Source organism: Pollachius pollachius (genome assembly GCF_949987615.1).
Source record: "Pollachius pollachius genome assembly, chromosome: 17".
In the NCBI taxonomy this organism is placed as follows: domain Eukaryota; kingdom Metazoa; phylum Chordata; class Actinopteri; order Gadiformes; family Gadidae; genus Pollachius; species Pollachius pollachius.
Genome location: NC_136950.1, coordinates 4,275,552 through 4,292,107, shown reverse-complemented (window position 1 = coordinate 4,292,107; position 16,556 = coordinate 4,275,552). Strand labels below are relative to the sequence as shown.

The 16,556-nt window shown below is 42.8% G+C and overlaps 1 protein-coding gene across 1 annotated transcript in view; it reads left to right on the top strand.

Moving 5' to 3' along the window:
- Window positions 1-16,556, top strand: part of sugct (succinyl-CoA:glutarate-CoA transferase) — a 61,101-nt gene that overhangs the window by 34,294 nt on the left and 10,251 nt on the right. The gene's annotated exons all lie outside the window — the stretch shown is intronic.

Here is a 16,556-nt window from a genome sequence, read left to right as displayed (position 1 = left end):
TATTGAAAAAAAACATTTCATGACATTTATTACATCTGAGAGGATTCTTCGCTGGATAATGGAAGCATCCTCTTCTTTCATAGTACAATTTAGCATCTTTTTTTTGTATTTTGTATTTTTACAATATTTTGACAATGGTCAAACCAAATTAGATTTTTAATAGACTATGAAACAATTTGTACACTCACCGTATCAAATCGTTACAGAGTTTTAGCGTAGTCCAATAGTCCAATAGGAATCAATCCAATAAAAGAGGTATTAAGTGTTGGGTTACTTTAAACGTCTCGGACAATGTTTTTTAATTGCGTGTCAAACGTTTATTTGAGCATAACCAACAGCTGCTAAACCGCAGGAGAGAAACTTGGAGCCATAATGCAGAAAAACACATTTCAGCTTGATAACAAAACTCGTAAATCCTCTTTTTTATCATTTGAGGTCAGGTCTTTGGAGTAATATCAAAGCCGTTAATTATTTGGGGAACGATATAAATACTTCAGAACGAACAAGGAATTCACCTTCCCTTTTTCTGACATTTCCGTTATCTGACCAAAAATACTGTACGTTTACTACCTTGTAAGTCATTTATATATACTGTTTGTGGGCCCTTTATGAAAATGTGTAAACAGCGTGTGCATCTGAGAGGAGAGGGAGCGGTTGTTAAAGTGTGTGTATCTGCCGTGTGATGAGTCACAGTCTGAAAAACATCAGCAGCTCCTAATGAAGCAGGAATCCATTTCCTCTTCTCCCTGCTGCCCTCCCTTCCTCCTCTCCTCTGTCCGGACGCCCATCTCTCCCTCGCCTATCCCTCTCTCACTTCAGCCCTCACAGACGAGATCCAGCTGACTCTTTTCCTCTCTCTCTCTCTCTCCCCCCACTCTTCTTTTCTCTGTCTCTCCCACCCTCTGTCTCTCTCTCTGTCAGTCCGTCTCTCGGTCTCTGTCTCTGTCTCTCTCTCTCTCTCTCTCTCTCCCTCCTTCTCCCTTTCTCCCCCTCTCTCTCTCTCTTATATTCTGTCATATCCCAGTATATCCTGTTTTATTCTGTTATAGTATTGTATGTGTATGTATTGTTATATTGTGTAATATCCTGAGTTATCCTATGACTCTGATATCTCCGTTATATCCTGATTGCCTCTGATAGGGATTACAGTCGCACCTGGCTAAGCCCTCTCCAGTGACCGCTTGTGTGATCATTGCCTGTAATTTTCCGCTTTCTACCCCCACATCCGATAGGGCTTCCAAAAGGTAGGCTGGCTCCCTGTTAAACCTCCAGGGTCCACACTCAGCCTTCTATTGGAGGATAGACCATGTACCATACAGGCAACTGATCCACTGTGGAGTGGGCTGAGCTGAGCAGGTCTCTGTAACGATGGAAGTGAAACACATCCAGGAATGGGGTCAAGAATAGATAGGGCTCGTCATTGTACTTTCACTCTCTGTCCGACGCTTTCCAGACCGTGTGTGTGTGTAGTGTGTTGAATCAAGCCACTTCCTGTGTACATATGTTCGACCCGTTGTACTTGCCAGGTACCAGTGTGACTATAGGTAGCCTATAGTCAACCTTTGGGTCAACTCTGTGTTTAAAAGACTTTCAATTTGATAATGGCTTCCGGATACAACGGCTATGAAACACAGGCATGGGTGGAACAGGAATATTATCGTCATAAGAAGGACAGTCTTCTTATGCAACGCCAAGACATTTGGAAGGCATTTTGGAGTCTTTCGGTAATTGGTTCAAACGCGACATTCAAAACCAGCGCCGCTAAGCATTTAGTATGAGATACTCAAGTTTAATTGATTTCTCTAGTGGTTCCAAACCTTAACAGAAACCTCTCGCATCGGCAGAGTGGCGTCTGGAACGCCTCAACTTATCTGCCTTCCCCCTACTCCTACTCCCCCCCTCAACCTCCCCCTATCGCCCCCCCTCCACGCTGGTCTCTCCTCTCCACCCTGGTCTCTCCACTCTACCCTGGTCTCTCCTCTCCCCTCTGGTCTCTGCTCTGCTCTCTCCATTCTGGTCTCCGCTCTCTCCTCTCCACTCTGGGCTCTGCTCTCTCCTCTCTCCAGCCTGGTCTCCTGGTCTCTCCTCTCTGTCCTGGTCTCTGCTCTCTCCTCTCTCCAGCCTGGTCTCCTGGTCTCTCCTCTCCTCTCTGGTCTCCGCTCTCTCCTCTCTCCACTCTGGTCTCCGCTCTCTCCTCTCTCCACTCTGGTCTCCGCTCTCTCCTCTCTCCACCCTGGTCTCCGCTCTCTCCTCTCCACTTTGCTCTCTCCTCCCCACTCTGGGCTCTGCTCTCTCCTCTCTCCAACCTGGTCTCCTGGTCTCTCCTCTCTGTCCTGGTCGCTGCTCTCTCCTCTCTCCAGCCTGGTCTCCTGGTCTCTCCCCTCTACCCTGGTCTCTGCTCTCCCCTCTGATCTCTGCTCTCTGCTCTTCCCTCTGGTCTCTGCTCTGCTCTCTCCACTCTGACTCTGCTCTCTCCTCTCTCCAGCCTGGTCTCCTGGTCTCTCCTCTCTACCCTGGTCTCTGCTCTCCCCTCTGGTCTCTGCTCTCTTCTCTCCACTTTGCTCTCTGACTTCCCTCTGGTCTCTGCTCTGCTCTCTCCACTCTGCTCTCTACACTCTGGTCTCCGCTCTCTCCTCTCCACTCTGGTCTCTGCTCTGCTCTCTCCACTCTGGTCTCTGCTCTGCTCTCTCCACTCTGGTCTCCGCTCTCTCCTCTCCACTCTGGTCTCTGCTCTGCTCTCTTCCTCCACTCTGGTCTCCTTTGCTCTCCTCCGCTGTCTTCCCTCGACTTTTCTCCCGTCCACTCTGGTCTCCTATCCTCTGCTCTGCTAAGCTTTCTCCTCTCCTTTTCTTTCTAATCTCTCCTCTTCCTATTCCATTGGTGTCATGACACGGTTTGCCTATAGAGGGCGCCAGTGTTCCACCCCTTGTACATAAAGAAAGGGTGAGAAAACAGAAGAATGAATGATCAAAGAGAGTTATTTTTTGTTTCATCATCAGCAGTTTCTGAATACATATTCATGACAACATTATCACGAGTATAATGTTGATGAAAGTCCCTCAAGAAGTTGGTTCGCTCAAGTGCCACTTTAAGATAGTCACTGTGCAATGAGACCCAGAGCCTTGGAACTCCACTAGGACTTTGTAGTACTCTTTGAACGAGGAGGAATTTTATGTCCTATACTTCACTGATTGAACTGATTGAAGTGCATATATGATGTAGAGGAAACACTTCATACTTGATGCGTGAAACTTGGAGGGATGATTGGTTGACTTTAAAACAAAGGTGTCAATCAGGGTCACGATTTGAACCAAAATATATTCTCAATTCAAAACTATTCCCGATGCATAGGGGCACTAATCTATTGCTGTCCGTTGTGTGCTGGGAAGGTGATGTGGCTTATTATATCATGCAAGCAGAGTAAAAGTGTCTGTAAGATTAAATAATTGTTGATTGCAATAATGTAACACAAAATGCAAACCTAAGTAAAGAAGGTAAAATTCCCCCAAAGATTTTACTTCAGGGAAGTTCTGAATCAATTCAGAATCACAGTCAACTATCACGATTCTTCCATGAATGCATACTTATTAGCTTAAAATTCATGGCCCAACATAGGCTGGGAGAGGATTTTAGTTATGCCTCGATTAGTTATGGAATCGTTACTTTAATACTTCTGTCCATATCAATGAACAGAGGATGCTTATATGTAACACCTGTGTAAACCCTGCTGTGACATGACTCCACTTGTGTCTTTTCACTGCAGGCTTATGCTATGGGTGCTAGCATCCACCACTTCTTACATTCTTCAGCATTGCTTATCATCATTAATAACACTTCTGCCTCTGACGAACACCCCCACCTCCATCACCACCACCTCCGCCCTGAAAGTGAGAAGGTCCTGCGCTATGCCTTCCAGGAACACCACAACAGGAACTAATTATCCAGAACATCTTGTTTCTCATATTAGACTTGGTGCCCATTATTACACGGCACGGGACAAAGCTGTTGAGGACGGTTGGGACTGTTTACAGAACGGAGGTCTGAAAATAGTTTGGTTTTTGCCACTCTAATCAAATGAAAATGCCTCAGCGGTCTTTCCCATGGGGAGGACTTGGCAGAAGAGAAAAAGAGAAGAGGAAGGAATGCAGGCCTCCAATTAACGGGTGACAAGAGAGAGGGAGACAGGAGTGAGTATAACGGAAGCAAAGGGATCTGTTTTAGGAGATAAGGAAAAGTACCTCTTTTGGGTGAATTGTTGTATCAGTGTATTGGTGACCTCCTGGTCCGACGTCTTCAAATGACACTGTTTATTATAAGCATGGGCGGGCGCACACAAACTCACAAAACTTGTCAGGACCTACAGCACTTAGAAAGATTTAAATTCCCCTGTGATCCTCGCCTATCTCCCTCATGCATCCTCCCCCTCCCCCAATCTTTGGTTGGGCTTTACTCTCTGAACCTCTCCCTCACACCCGTCTCTCTTTCTCACCCATCTCTCACTAGCTCTTCTTTCTTCTACCAAATCCATGTGCTACAGACTGTCTAAACATTGGTTGAGATTAAACTCGATTCGAAAATACAATAGACTGATAATTAAGGATGGGGATCATTAATATTTATTGATACCCATACCATTTTCGATACTCCTTAACGATCCGAGTCTTTATCGATACCACCATCGATACTTTTCTATTAATTGGTGGAAATACGACGCGTTTTTAGTGATGAGGAAAATATTTAGGAACTAAATAATTGTATTTTAAATTAAATATGTAATTCTTAATAAATATTGACATCAGTAGTTTTAATTATATATACTTAAATGATTAGAGCACTATACAACTGTATTAGTAATACAGAAACATGAGTGATACAGTATTACTCATGTTTCTCACAAACTCAAAAAAAACCCCCTCAATTTATAGTTTCTCTATGTTGTGTTACATTTGAATGCATCATGATAACCTAACAGTTGTTTTACTGAGCCAACCTCAACACATCATCATGCAGCACATCTGAAACTTTATTTACTTTTTAAGATAACTAGCTTGTATGCTGCCGATTACAACACCGATTTCACAATTGGATTACTATTTTTATCTGACGGGACTAGCGACAATGTCTGTGTGTGCGATTACCACTCGTACTTTGAGTGGATGATTAAGACGGGCCCGTCTGTGGTGCGACAGGAGAAGGAGGAGACAGGAGGAGTCTTTTCAACTCGGAGACAGTCGAAGGTACTGCATTTGGCCTTTATTTGATGGACAATGCTAATGTGCTTGGCCATTGAGGTTGTGTTCCCCCCTATACGCCCGTTCAGCCATCCTCGCGAGCAAAGTTAACGGCCAGACTTCACTTGTTTTACTTGTTATACCTGTTTGCTTACAATTCCATTCAGAAAAATTGGTGGACATGCTGCAGTGATTTGATTGATTTGATTTAAATGCAGTGACTTGACTCAAAGAACACAATATTACGTTACAGGACCTACGGGACAAAGAAAATAATAAATGAATGACGGGACTCGATAGTGGTATCGATAAGCCTAAACGTTAATCGGGTTTTGAAAAAAGTGGAACCGGGTCCTTGATAGAACCGGGTTTCGATCCCCATCCCTACTGATAATACATTTTACTGCACGCACATCATGTAATAAATGATACAATATGGGCCATACAACATGAAACAATGTATATCAGAGATGTATCACAAAGAGTTTCTAGTGAGGCCTTAGAGTTATGTTATGTTTTATGTTGTAACAGAAGAGAAAAGTGGCAGTGTAAGTAAACCACCCCTCAAAAAGCAAGATTGTCTACTATCCTTCTCCATAAGATGTTTTATAAAAAAACATCTTGTTAAGCCAATGCATTCTGAAGCAAAGTGTCCAAAGCCTGGTCTTTGTTTTAACTTTTAACGGTAACGCTTTATATTAAGGTCCTTGTAATAAGCCTTTGTTAATAGGTAATAAGACCCTTACTTGCTTATTAATATTAATTGGTGTTAAGACTATCTATAAGTGTTAATAATAACATAATAAACATGTTTATTGTGAGATTATAAGACTTTTATAAGCACTTATAAGTAACTTGTTAACTATTTGATTGCTTGATAACATTAATAATAGACTTATGAGTTTCTTATATTTGTTAAGCATTACAAAAGCATGTATTGAGTCTTACTAACTTACCTATTATGTCGATGTTACACCTTTACTTAGCATTTTTTATGCTTATTAAGGTTAATAAATCCTTTATTAAACTGCTAACTAAGCATTTTGCAGGTATGGGATCTAAAGCGGGAACCATGCTTACTATGGTTAATACGTCCTTTAATATACACTTATTAACAGTTAATGAGTACTATATGTTATCAAGGTTGATGAAATGAGGAATAAAAAAGACATACTGTAAATACAATGTTATGGCGGTGAAGCACAAAAACACACTTTAATGGCTCTTTTGAAAAATATAAAAACTTCAAAACTTTAATGAAAAATATTTTTCAACATTTAAAAAAACGGACTAGACAAATCCGAGTCCGGCTTCGCCATGGCCTCAGGGGATGGTTGAGAATTCTTCTGGCTGGTCTTTCTTGTTACTGTATAAAGAAACACTAAGAACATTGACCACAATACAGTTAGCAGACAGGATACAATAAGCATTAAGCCGTTTAGACATGGATTCATGACACTACTGTTAGAATTAGATACGTTTGTACCTAGTTTCACATGATAGCATAGGCTAAACATTAGCTCAAATGTAGCACGCCAAAGCCTCTGAAAGAAAGTAATGTAAGCCAAAAAAGTTCTTTAGAAAACAGCTATCTAGCTATAACCAGCTACCGTTACTATGGCATTACATTCTTAAATGTCCCATGGCAACATTTGCAGTGGATTTATTTATTTTTTACATAGTTTTGTCATTAAATATGTAATTTGCTGCAACTGCCGCTTCCGCTCTCTCCGACGCCATTTCTGAAAAATCCAACCCGCAATGAATCTTGGGATATGTTGGACCGTGAAGGATCCAGGCCCCTAGGAGCAGTGCATGCTTCCGCAATCCACCAGTGCTCCGCTGCCAAGCCTGGTATTGCAGCTGTTTAAGCGGGCTGTGGACGGGTACCTCGATTCATGGGGTCCCAGAAGTAGATATCTCCGTTCACTCCAATACAAGTGGGGAACAGGAATGTGTCTCCGCAAAAAAAAAATCTGGATATCAATCAAAGGCTCATAATTATCTTTATACCATGCACTAATAAAATGTACGTTTTCTCTTTTCAAAACGCTACCCGCAAGCGTTTTATTTTATTTATTTATTTTTTGCAGAAGGAGGGGTGGGCAGCTGAAAGGAGTCGTAGTGAAACAAATGTTGTTTCGGCCCGGCATAATAATTGTTAAATAATAATTGTTGTCCAGATTGCAGGAGGAGTGTAATTTAAAGATCACATATAGAGAATCATCGGGGGGTTATTAACTTATACGTCCATGGTCGGTAAACAATGCGACTGCTCGCTCAGACCTCTCGCTTATGTTGCTACAATGCTAACAATGCTAGTTAACGAGTATATTTCTGCATCCGGCACGTCATGCACTAGGCGCCCACGATGCGGAAGCAAATCTCTGCTTGATGTTCCCCTGCGCCATTGAGCAGCTTTCATAGGAATGAATGAGTGGCCATGTTTTACTCTGCTGTCCTTTCTTTAATATGTCCATGGAAGGATCCAGCCGGTGGACCCTTCAATTCTGGGAAAAGAAGGCTGCATTTCTCGGCCACATTTGAAGGAGCCTTCGAAATAGGACAGCCTAGACGCGCTGCTGTGACGCAAGCGGTCTTCAAATGCAGCCTTCGAAGGACGCGTCCCCTGAATTGAGACGCAGCCTATATGAGGCACAAAACAGATCAAACTCACTCAACATGTGCAGACTTATTAACCTTAATAAGCATTGTTCCTGCTTTAGATTCTGTACCTGCAAAATGCATAATTAGAATTTTAATAAAGGATTTATTAACCTTTATAAGCATAATGCTTAGTAAAGATTTAACAATGACATAATAGGTAAGTTAGTAAGACTCAATAAATGGTTTTGTAATGCTTTTATTAACAACTATAAGAAACCCATGAAACTATTTTTAATGTTAATAAGCAATCAATAAATAGTTAACAAGTTTCGTATAAGTGCTTATAAAAGTCTTATAATCTCACAATAAACATGTTTATGTTATTATTAACACTTATAGTCTTAACAACAATTAATGTTAATAAGCATTTAATTGCTGTCTTACCTATTAACAAAGGCTTATTACAAGGACCTTTAATTTGTCATTTCATGGGCCTTAACATAAACATCCTCAATTTCATCTTGCAGACTCCCAAACTGCAGGACAATAGTTCAATGCAGACACTGACGTATTACCATGACACCCCTCCTGTGCCACGGCTGAGATGGTACACAGATAAACACACAAACATTTACTCATATACACAGTTTGTACCTTTCCGCATACAAATAAAATCGTTCTCGCTCTCTCCCCCCCTTCCCTCCGCTTGTCTGTCTCTCATGCACTCAACATAAACACAAACACACACTTTACATTCAAACACACTTCACAGATACTCAAAAATAAACAAGCACTACCCCCCCCCCCCCCCACACACACACACACACACACACACACATACACAAACCCGGTACCACACGATTATGCGCTAATGCCTCTGCTTTTTCGACTTCTGAAGGGGGGGGGGTGCACCCTCTAGTTAAGAATACGTCAAAACAGCAATCCCGATTTATATGATTTTTGCAGCAGACCCCCTCAAATCCTGAAACTAACCACGTCTCTTAAACCCAGTCTCACACCAGAATGTAGTATAACTACATTGGTCCACAGCGGAAACACAACCCCCCCCCCCCCCCCCCCCCCCCCCCCAAACATGCACGCATTTATCCTGTATATAATACATGAACATGATATATGAACACAATATTCTGAACAACCCCTCCTGTAATAGGAGCGGGACGCTGTGATAAGGTACATTAATGTACACAATGTAAGCATCATCCACGTTGCAAACGACTTTTTGAGTTCCTTGAAAAGTGTCATTTACACAAACCTATGAAGATGGATCACCTTAAGAGTGCACTTCAGTCATTTACTTATTTAAAGACAAATGATTTAGCCGGCTTTTACTCCAAACATAAATCTGCTCCAAACCACAGCTCACTCGTTGCCATAACAACGTTAAATGTGGCAGCTGAGCTGCCATAAATTGTGTTGTTTTTGTCGTAAACAGAACAGCGTCTCCTCTAGTGACACTCATAAGTAGGGGTGTAACGATACATGTATTTGTATTGAACCGAATCGGTACGGACGTCACGGTTCTGTACATGGATTTACACGGAGAATACACAGTATAAAATTAAATAAAACTGGCGTGTGAATAAATTTATGCAATGCCGAACTAATGTTAGATTTGCGATCTTCAGGGAAAACCGAGACGCCTGAAAGGGTGCCGGAAAGTTCGAGCTACACACGCCGTCGGTTGATTGGTCGACAGAATCGCAGTTCCGTGAGACAGGGGGATAATAAACAAACACATTATCCGCAAGGTATTTCTGGACAACGGCGAAAGCTTTGTTAATTGAAGAAAATGTTGCACAAAAGTTTGCCGTCCTTCTTGGACGTCCTACATTGTTGATCTTTGTTCATTGTGCGCGTTCTTCGTTTTCCTTGGATTTATTAGCAGGCTACACTTTGTCGGGCTGCTATGAGGTCACAATGCTAAAGTTGCTGCCCTGGCTATCGCGATCCAGTTTAACCCCCCCCCGTAACTGAGCTGTACCGTACCGCACCTTCACTGCTCCACCAAGCCGCCCCGAACCATACATTTTGGTATCTCTAGCTATCTCAAAAGGGCGGTCTGGGAATAACTTTTTTTCTTTGTGAGCAATTTCTTGAAGGGCTTGTGCCCCGAAATTGATAAAGGTATGCGTCCTTTGAGACCCTCTTTGATACCCTCTTGAAAGCCATAGACCCCAGATCTGTAGCTTGCTTGTTACTGTCCTTGACTAAGAAGTCATCTACTCATTGCGTCACATCATTGTATGTGTATGTTCCTGCGCGTGTGTGTACGTGCATGCATTTATGTGTGTGTGGGTGTGTGTGTTTGCGTATGTGTGTATATGCATGCATGTGCTTGTTTGTGTGTGTATAAGCACACAGCAGGCAGCCGAGGTCAAGAAGGGACCCTGGCAGTGGGATCTCTTGTGTTGTGGTTCCTGGTTGGCAACACTCCATTGAAGGGGGAGGCACAAGGGGCCCTCATGAGGTTATGTGAGTTCCCCACTGCTCTGTGTGTTGAATACACAGACACAACACCGCGACAAACATAGCCTCCATGAGAGAGAGAGATAGAGATAGAGAGTGTGTTCATCAGGGCTTCTTCGGTTCGATCATAGAGGCCCGTCCCAAAGTGCCATTGTATTGCTGTAGATGTCAGATTTGTTATGAAACTTTTTGCTCAGATTCTCTGTTATATTCAAGGGTACTGGCCCTCCAGCTTGAAAACCAAGTGGGCACACTCCGTTCCTCCATTTTTTTCATTCAAAGCCAACTCTGAGGACCAGAACAAACCCCTAGTGTGGTACTTGATTCCCTTTCCAGGCAGATTCATATAATTACAGTTAAATGGCAGCGTTGTGCTGGGGTGTCATTTGTTATAGGGAATGTGCTGGAATCCAGATTTCCCTTTAGCAAAAGTGATTTTCCTAAAGGGGATATGGATGGTAGAACCATTCCCTCTCCTGCCCCCCCCCCCCCCCCCCCCCCAGTTCATCCAGGGTTCGAACCAACAGACGGCAAAGCACAAAACATCTGTCCCACCTCAGGATTAACATGAGCGATGAGAGTCAAAGATAAGAATAGGCATGGTGAATATTGATAGTGTCCTGTGACCGTCTTCTGCCCTAGACGGTCTGTGCCCACGGAGATCCGTGACAATGTTGGGAATCTGAAATGGTTCATCGAGTTCTTTGATTCATAGGGTCATAAAAAGAACACCACGCACCATACACATGTGCACACACACACACACACATACATGCACACATACACACACAAACACACACGCACACATATATACATACAGACAAACACACACACAAACATAGAAATGATCTATCTTTGACCTTCCAACATGTATTGCTGCCTTGATGTTAAACTAACGTGTGTGTGTGTGTGTGTGTGTGTGTGTGTGTGTGTGTGTGTATGCGTGTGTACCCACGTGCTTGTGCTTCTCTTGGGAGCTGCTTAGTACTCCTATTGGACGGACCCGGCTACATCAAACACTTGAACGAGAATGAAAGAGAGAGTGATGTCGAGTAGAGAGATGCAGGGATGGAAAGAGCAAGTGAGAGAAAGGTGTTTGAGATACGATTAATTGATGAAAGAGACGATGATGATGTTGAAGGACTCGGCGTGTGATCTGTGGGCCGTGCTCGTGTTTTCCGTCCACTCAAATATAAGGCACTTTTCTGGTGTTTTCGTTTCCCCGAAAGGGAGGGAGGGAAAACAGAGGAGCAAGGACAAATTGCAGACCCACTGATATTTCAACCGGAGCTCCTGTTCCTTATTACTCCTCTGTGCTTCAGTGAGGCCAATGTTAACGTTGATATTAGTAAAGGCTTTGATTAGCATTGGAGTGGTGGAGAGAGGTGAACAAACATCCAGGGAGAGTGAGCGAGTGAGAGCATACATAGCGAGCGGGTGACAGAGTGAGAGGGTTGGAGGGGTGGGAGAGAGAGAGAGATGGAGGGACAGAGTGAGGGATTTACGGAGTGAGTGAGAGAGTTTAAGGGACGAAAGAGAATTGGAGTGAGTGTGGGAGAAAGTGTAGCAGAAAGCAAAATGTGCCTGAGAATGCGTTATCTGTTTTGGAGAAGCAGATCGATGGATGGATGGATGCATTCACCCATGCATGCATAGATGGACAGATGGAGTCATGGAAGGTTAGGGCGGAGGATAGATTACAGGGAGGAGAGATAGACAGAGAGAGTTTAGTTGCATATTGGTGCTCTGATCTGTGTGTGTGTGTGTGTGTGCGCAAATGCACCTTTTGATCACAAAGCGCGGTAAACTGCACACAGACTTGAAAGAAGTCAGGAATAACAGGGGACTTAACCACACACTACACACACACTTACACAATAACTTAGTATAAAGTTTTTGCACATACGTGTCCACATACAGAAGCACACACTATGGGCTCAAACACACACACACACACACACACACACACACACACACGTGCCAGGCAGGTGAGGCTTAAAGCTGCACAAGGTCCCGATCAATAACATTCAAAGCCAAATGTACTCCATGTGTTTAACACGTAGCAGACCAAAGCACTCCAGGACAGGAAATTAGAGAGAGAGAGAGAGAGAGAGAGAGAGAGAGAAAGAGAGAGAGAGAGAGAGAGAGAGAGAGAGAGAGAGATGTTCACACAAAATACGGAAATAGGATTGACCCTTAACTTATTTGGCCTCATGAAATATTAAGGTCCCAATGCATAATTATCCATTAAAAAATGCTTCTATCCTGCAGTAATTTGAAGGTTTAATATCTAATCATCATTCACAATACCTATTTTTTCTTATGAAACTCACATTCCAAATTGTATTGTAAACCATATTTCACGACGCCATGGCCAGTCCCATGGCGGTCTGTGACGAGGTCTCAAAGGGCCCATGGTGACCATAGCGCCAGAAACCTTCGTAAGGCCATCGCTCAAACATATTGTGTTCCTCCCTTTTTTCCCACACATGTGTTCCTCCCTTTAATATTTTGTATCGACTGTCTTCAGATGGTTCCAGAGCCACAACGGTCATATCTGATCAACTTGATCAGTTCCCGAAAAACCCTAAAAAGCTTTTGTGTTTGTGATCAGTTGTTCTTCATACATCTCTTTTGGAACCCACACAAACCTAAATCTTTGTTCTCCTGTGTGATCTGAAGCAGAATTCAACAAGCTTTCTTCACCCACTCATAAGAAACATGAACTGGGATTAGAGTCAGAGTTTAGATTAACATCTTAAGTCTGATGGCAGACGAGCTCAGATGTTGGTGTGTGAGGTGTTTCACGTTCTTTCACTACGTGTTTGGTACGAGCCATCATGTGGCTGGAGGCGGGGAGCTGTAAGCGTGTAATTGGCCAACATGAACTCAGCCAGAAGTCTTAAACTTAAAATAATGTCAATTTCACTTGAGCATGAGCTCTGTGCCAAAGTTCTGCTATAACAGCTACTCCTCATTACTTCCTTACTTACTGTTAGAGTTTCTCTACTGTTATTAATTACTGTACTTTCTCCTACTGTATTATTATTTATTATTTTGTTCTATTTATGCTGCTACTTGTTTTTACATATTTGTATGTTTTACTTATCTTTATTTACTTGATCTTGTATTGTTGTTGCTGAATCTGAATAAAATAGTTGGATTGCTGGACACACAAGACACACAATGAGATACTATTCTTTTTCGATTAAACTCTGTTTGCTGTACTGTAGTCCTACAGACCTTAGACTGTAGTCGTATTGTCCAATTATTTTATTAGTTTATTTCTTCAATGCTTCCTGGGAATAAGGCTGTTCCTGTTAACAGCTCTATCCTTTGATACAGCCTGACATACATTTCCAGTCATGGTGAATCCCCAATTCCCCTTCATTTTTTAAATCTGAGACATTTAGTTTGCATTTTTTCTTTTGTGTCGTATTTTTCCAGCTGTGTCTTTTATTTAGTTAATTTATGTGAGATTATTATTTCCGATTGCCTTTACCCGTGAGCGTGTTTATGTGAGTTGTGTTAATGTGTGTCTGTATGAGCAGCATATCTTTGTTTTTCTATTTGTGGGTTTGTGTGTGTAGGTGTGTGCCTGTGCGTGTGGGTCAACTGACACGTCTATACACAGTGACTGATGCTGATGACCATATGGATGTAATGATACCCTGAATAACAAGCAGATAGGATTACACACACACACACACACACACACACACACACACACACACACACACACACACGTGCGCAATCATACTGTTACACTTGCATGCATGCATGCACAAATACAAACACAAGGGCACACTCACCAGCTCAAACGCTAACCCGGCGATCAATGCTATGCACCGCTAGCACTGCCAAGCATAATGGCGGGCCAACTGGGTCTTTTTCTCAACGCAAGTGACCACAAATAATGCCTTTATGCTGTAGGTTGGTTCCCAACGTGGGCCTGGATTCTATACTAATTAAATGAGGATGGCTAGACCAAAGTAGGGCCTGCTTAGCCTCTGTTCAGTCCTTTAGCTTTGTGTTGCCCTCAATTAACATGTTTTGTATCCTTAGCTAAATGGTTGAATATGTTGTTTTCCTATAGACTTCAGTATTGTTCTTCAGCAGAAGTACTGCGTCAGTACTTATTATGTACATACCCCCACACACCACACACACACACACACACACACACACACACACACACACACACACACACACACACACACACACACACACACACACACACACACACACACACACAAGACACACACACGTAAAGAAATATAGCTGGCTTCAGTGTAAACACATTTACACAGACACAGTTTTACGTACAAACATTACATATATAAATTACTCCTCATAATTACCTAATAAACTCACATAAACATAGATGCAGGGAAGAATGCATCAAATGTAAGCACACTCAGATACACACACACGCACACACACACACACACACACACAGAAATATGTGTTGGTATCCACACAGATGATTATAATGGTATAATTTACTCTGAGATGAGGGGGAACATACACACACCCCTTGTACAGTCTATAGGGTCTGTGGTTAAAATTAAAGCTATCAATCAGCCATGACTCTGAATTAGAAATGGCCGGTCTCTCGCAGGAAGGAGAGAGAGAGAGAGAGAGAGAGAGAGAAATATAAGAAAGAGAATGAAAAACGGCAGTACAAGTAAGAGAGCATTGATAGGTTTATGGATAGAAAGATAGTTCAGTGTAGAAGAAAGAAGTGCAAGGGACCATGGGAGAGAGAGAACGAAGGTCGGTCAAATATGAAAAGTTGGCAAACTGAGGCAGAGGGTGTGCGTCTGTGTGTGGGTAAAAAGGACAAGAAGAGAATAAGTAATTTCAAAAAGAGCAATGGATTGGGGGGAGAATGAAAGAGATTAAAAAGAGGTGAAGAAGCAATACACACAGCTGGGAGAAATGAGAAACATAAATAAACGCACACACTACTTTCTGGTGTGTGTGGGTCGGTGGGTGTGTGAGTGAGCGTAGGTTTTTTTGTTTGCGTGTCACTGTCTGTGTGCGTCTGTTTTCCAACTCACACACGGAGCCTCTGTGTGTTAAGACAATGTATGCTCAGACCGTGCCCATATGCCAGGCTACTTTGATTCCATATTGCACACACACACACACACACACTCTAAGTGGATGTTTATCCAGTGACCTCACCCACATCCAGACTCCTCTGCATTTTCCGCACGCTCTGAAACTTCAGTTTTCCACTCATTGTGTGTGTGTGTATGCGTGTCTGCCTGTGTGTGCCTGTAGGTTTTTCAGTCTTTCTGTGTGTGTGTGTGGGTGTGTGCGTGCGTCCATGCGTGTACCTGTGTGTGTGTGTGTGTGTGTGTGTACGCCTGTGCCCTTGCCTGTGCGTGTGTGTGTGCGTGTAGTGTAATATAAAACACTTCCAGGCTCCGACTGCCACCAGCGGCCAGAGCCGTAGTTGAACAATAGTCGTCTGTTCGCCTGTTTAAAGACCCCCCTTTCCCCCACATGCGTTGTTTTAACCCTTCGAAATATGTGATCATTAACCGGTTGGTTCATATTGTTTTCACACCACCTAAGTAACTATTTCTGGAAAGAGCTAAAATCATTGGTTTGCCTTCGACCTCAAAGGGGTGATTTAAGGTGGACTGAACAGACCTCGCACCTCTAGTTGGTGATTAAGGTGGACTGAGAAGCCCCCACACCTTCATCTGGTCTGAGGTGGTCAATAAAACCAATGCTTACGCCCGTGCACACAGAATTCAGCACGTTTGCTGTTTGTGAGACGACATCAGACAACCTGGATGTAGATCTTTAAGGTGATTTGTCTTTCTATGAGCCACACCAACAGTAGTCAAAGTCAAAACCAGTCTTTCAGTGGTGTGAGGGGTCCCGCTGCTACAAGTGGTCCTCTGATATCCAAGGGGTTATTGGAGTGACAAGCTGATGATACTTTGGTCATGCACATGCAAACACATCACCTCATCATCTGTATCCACTACCACAGATGACTTCCATTTAGCACGGGTTGACATACATTCAGTTGCTTGGACTTTGAAATTCCTAGCTTAGCCTGATAGAGTTGGAGCATTATAGGAGAATAGATAAAATGCACTAACATAAAAAGTTAAAAGTACTTACCGAGCTTAAAAAAAACACACGAAAGAGTCTCAACCTAAACCTTTCGTTTGACCTTTCACTCTCTCCTTACATTGTCTCAAGCTT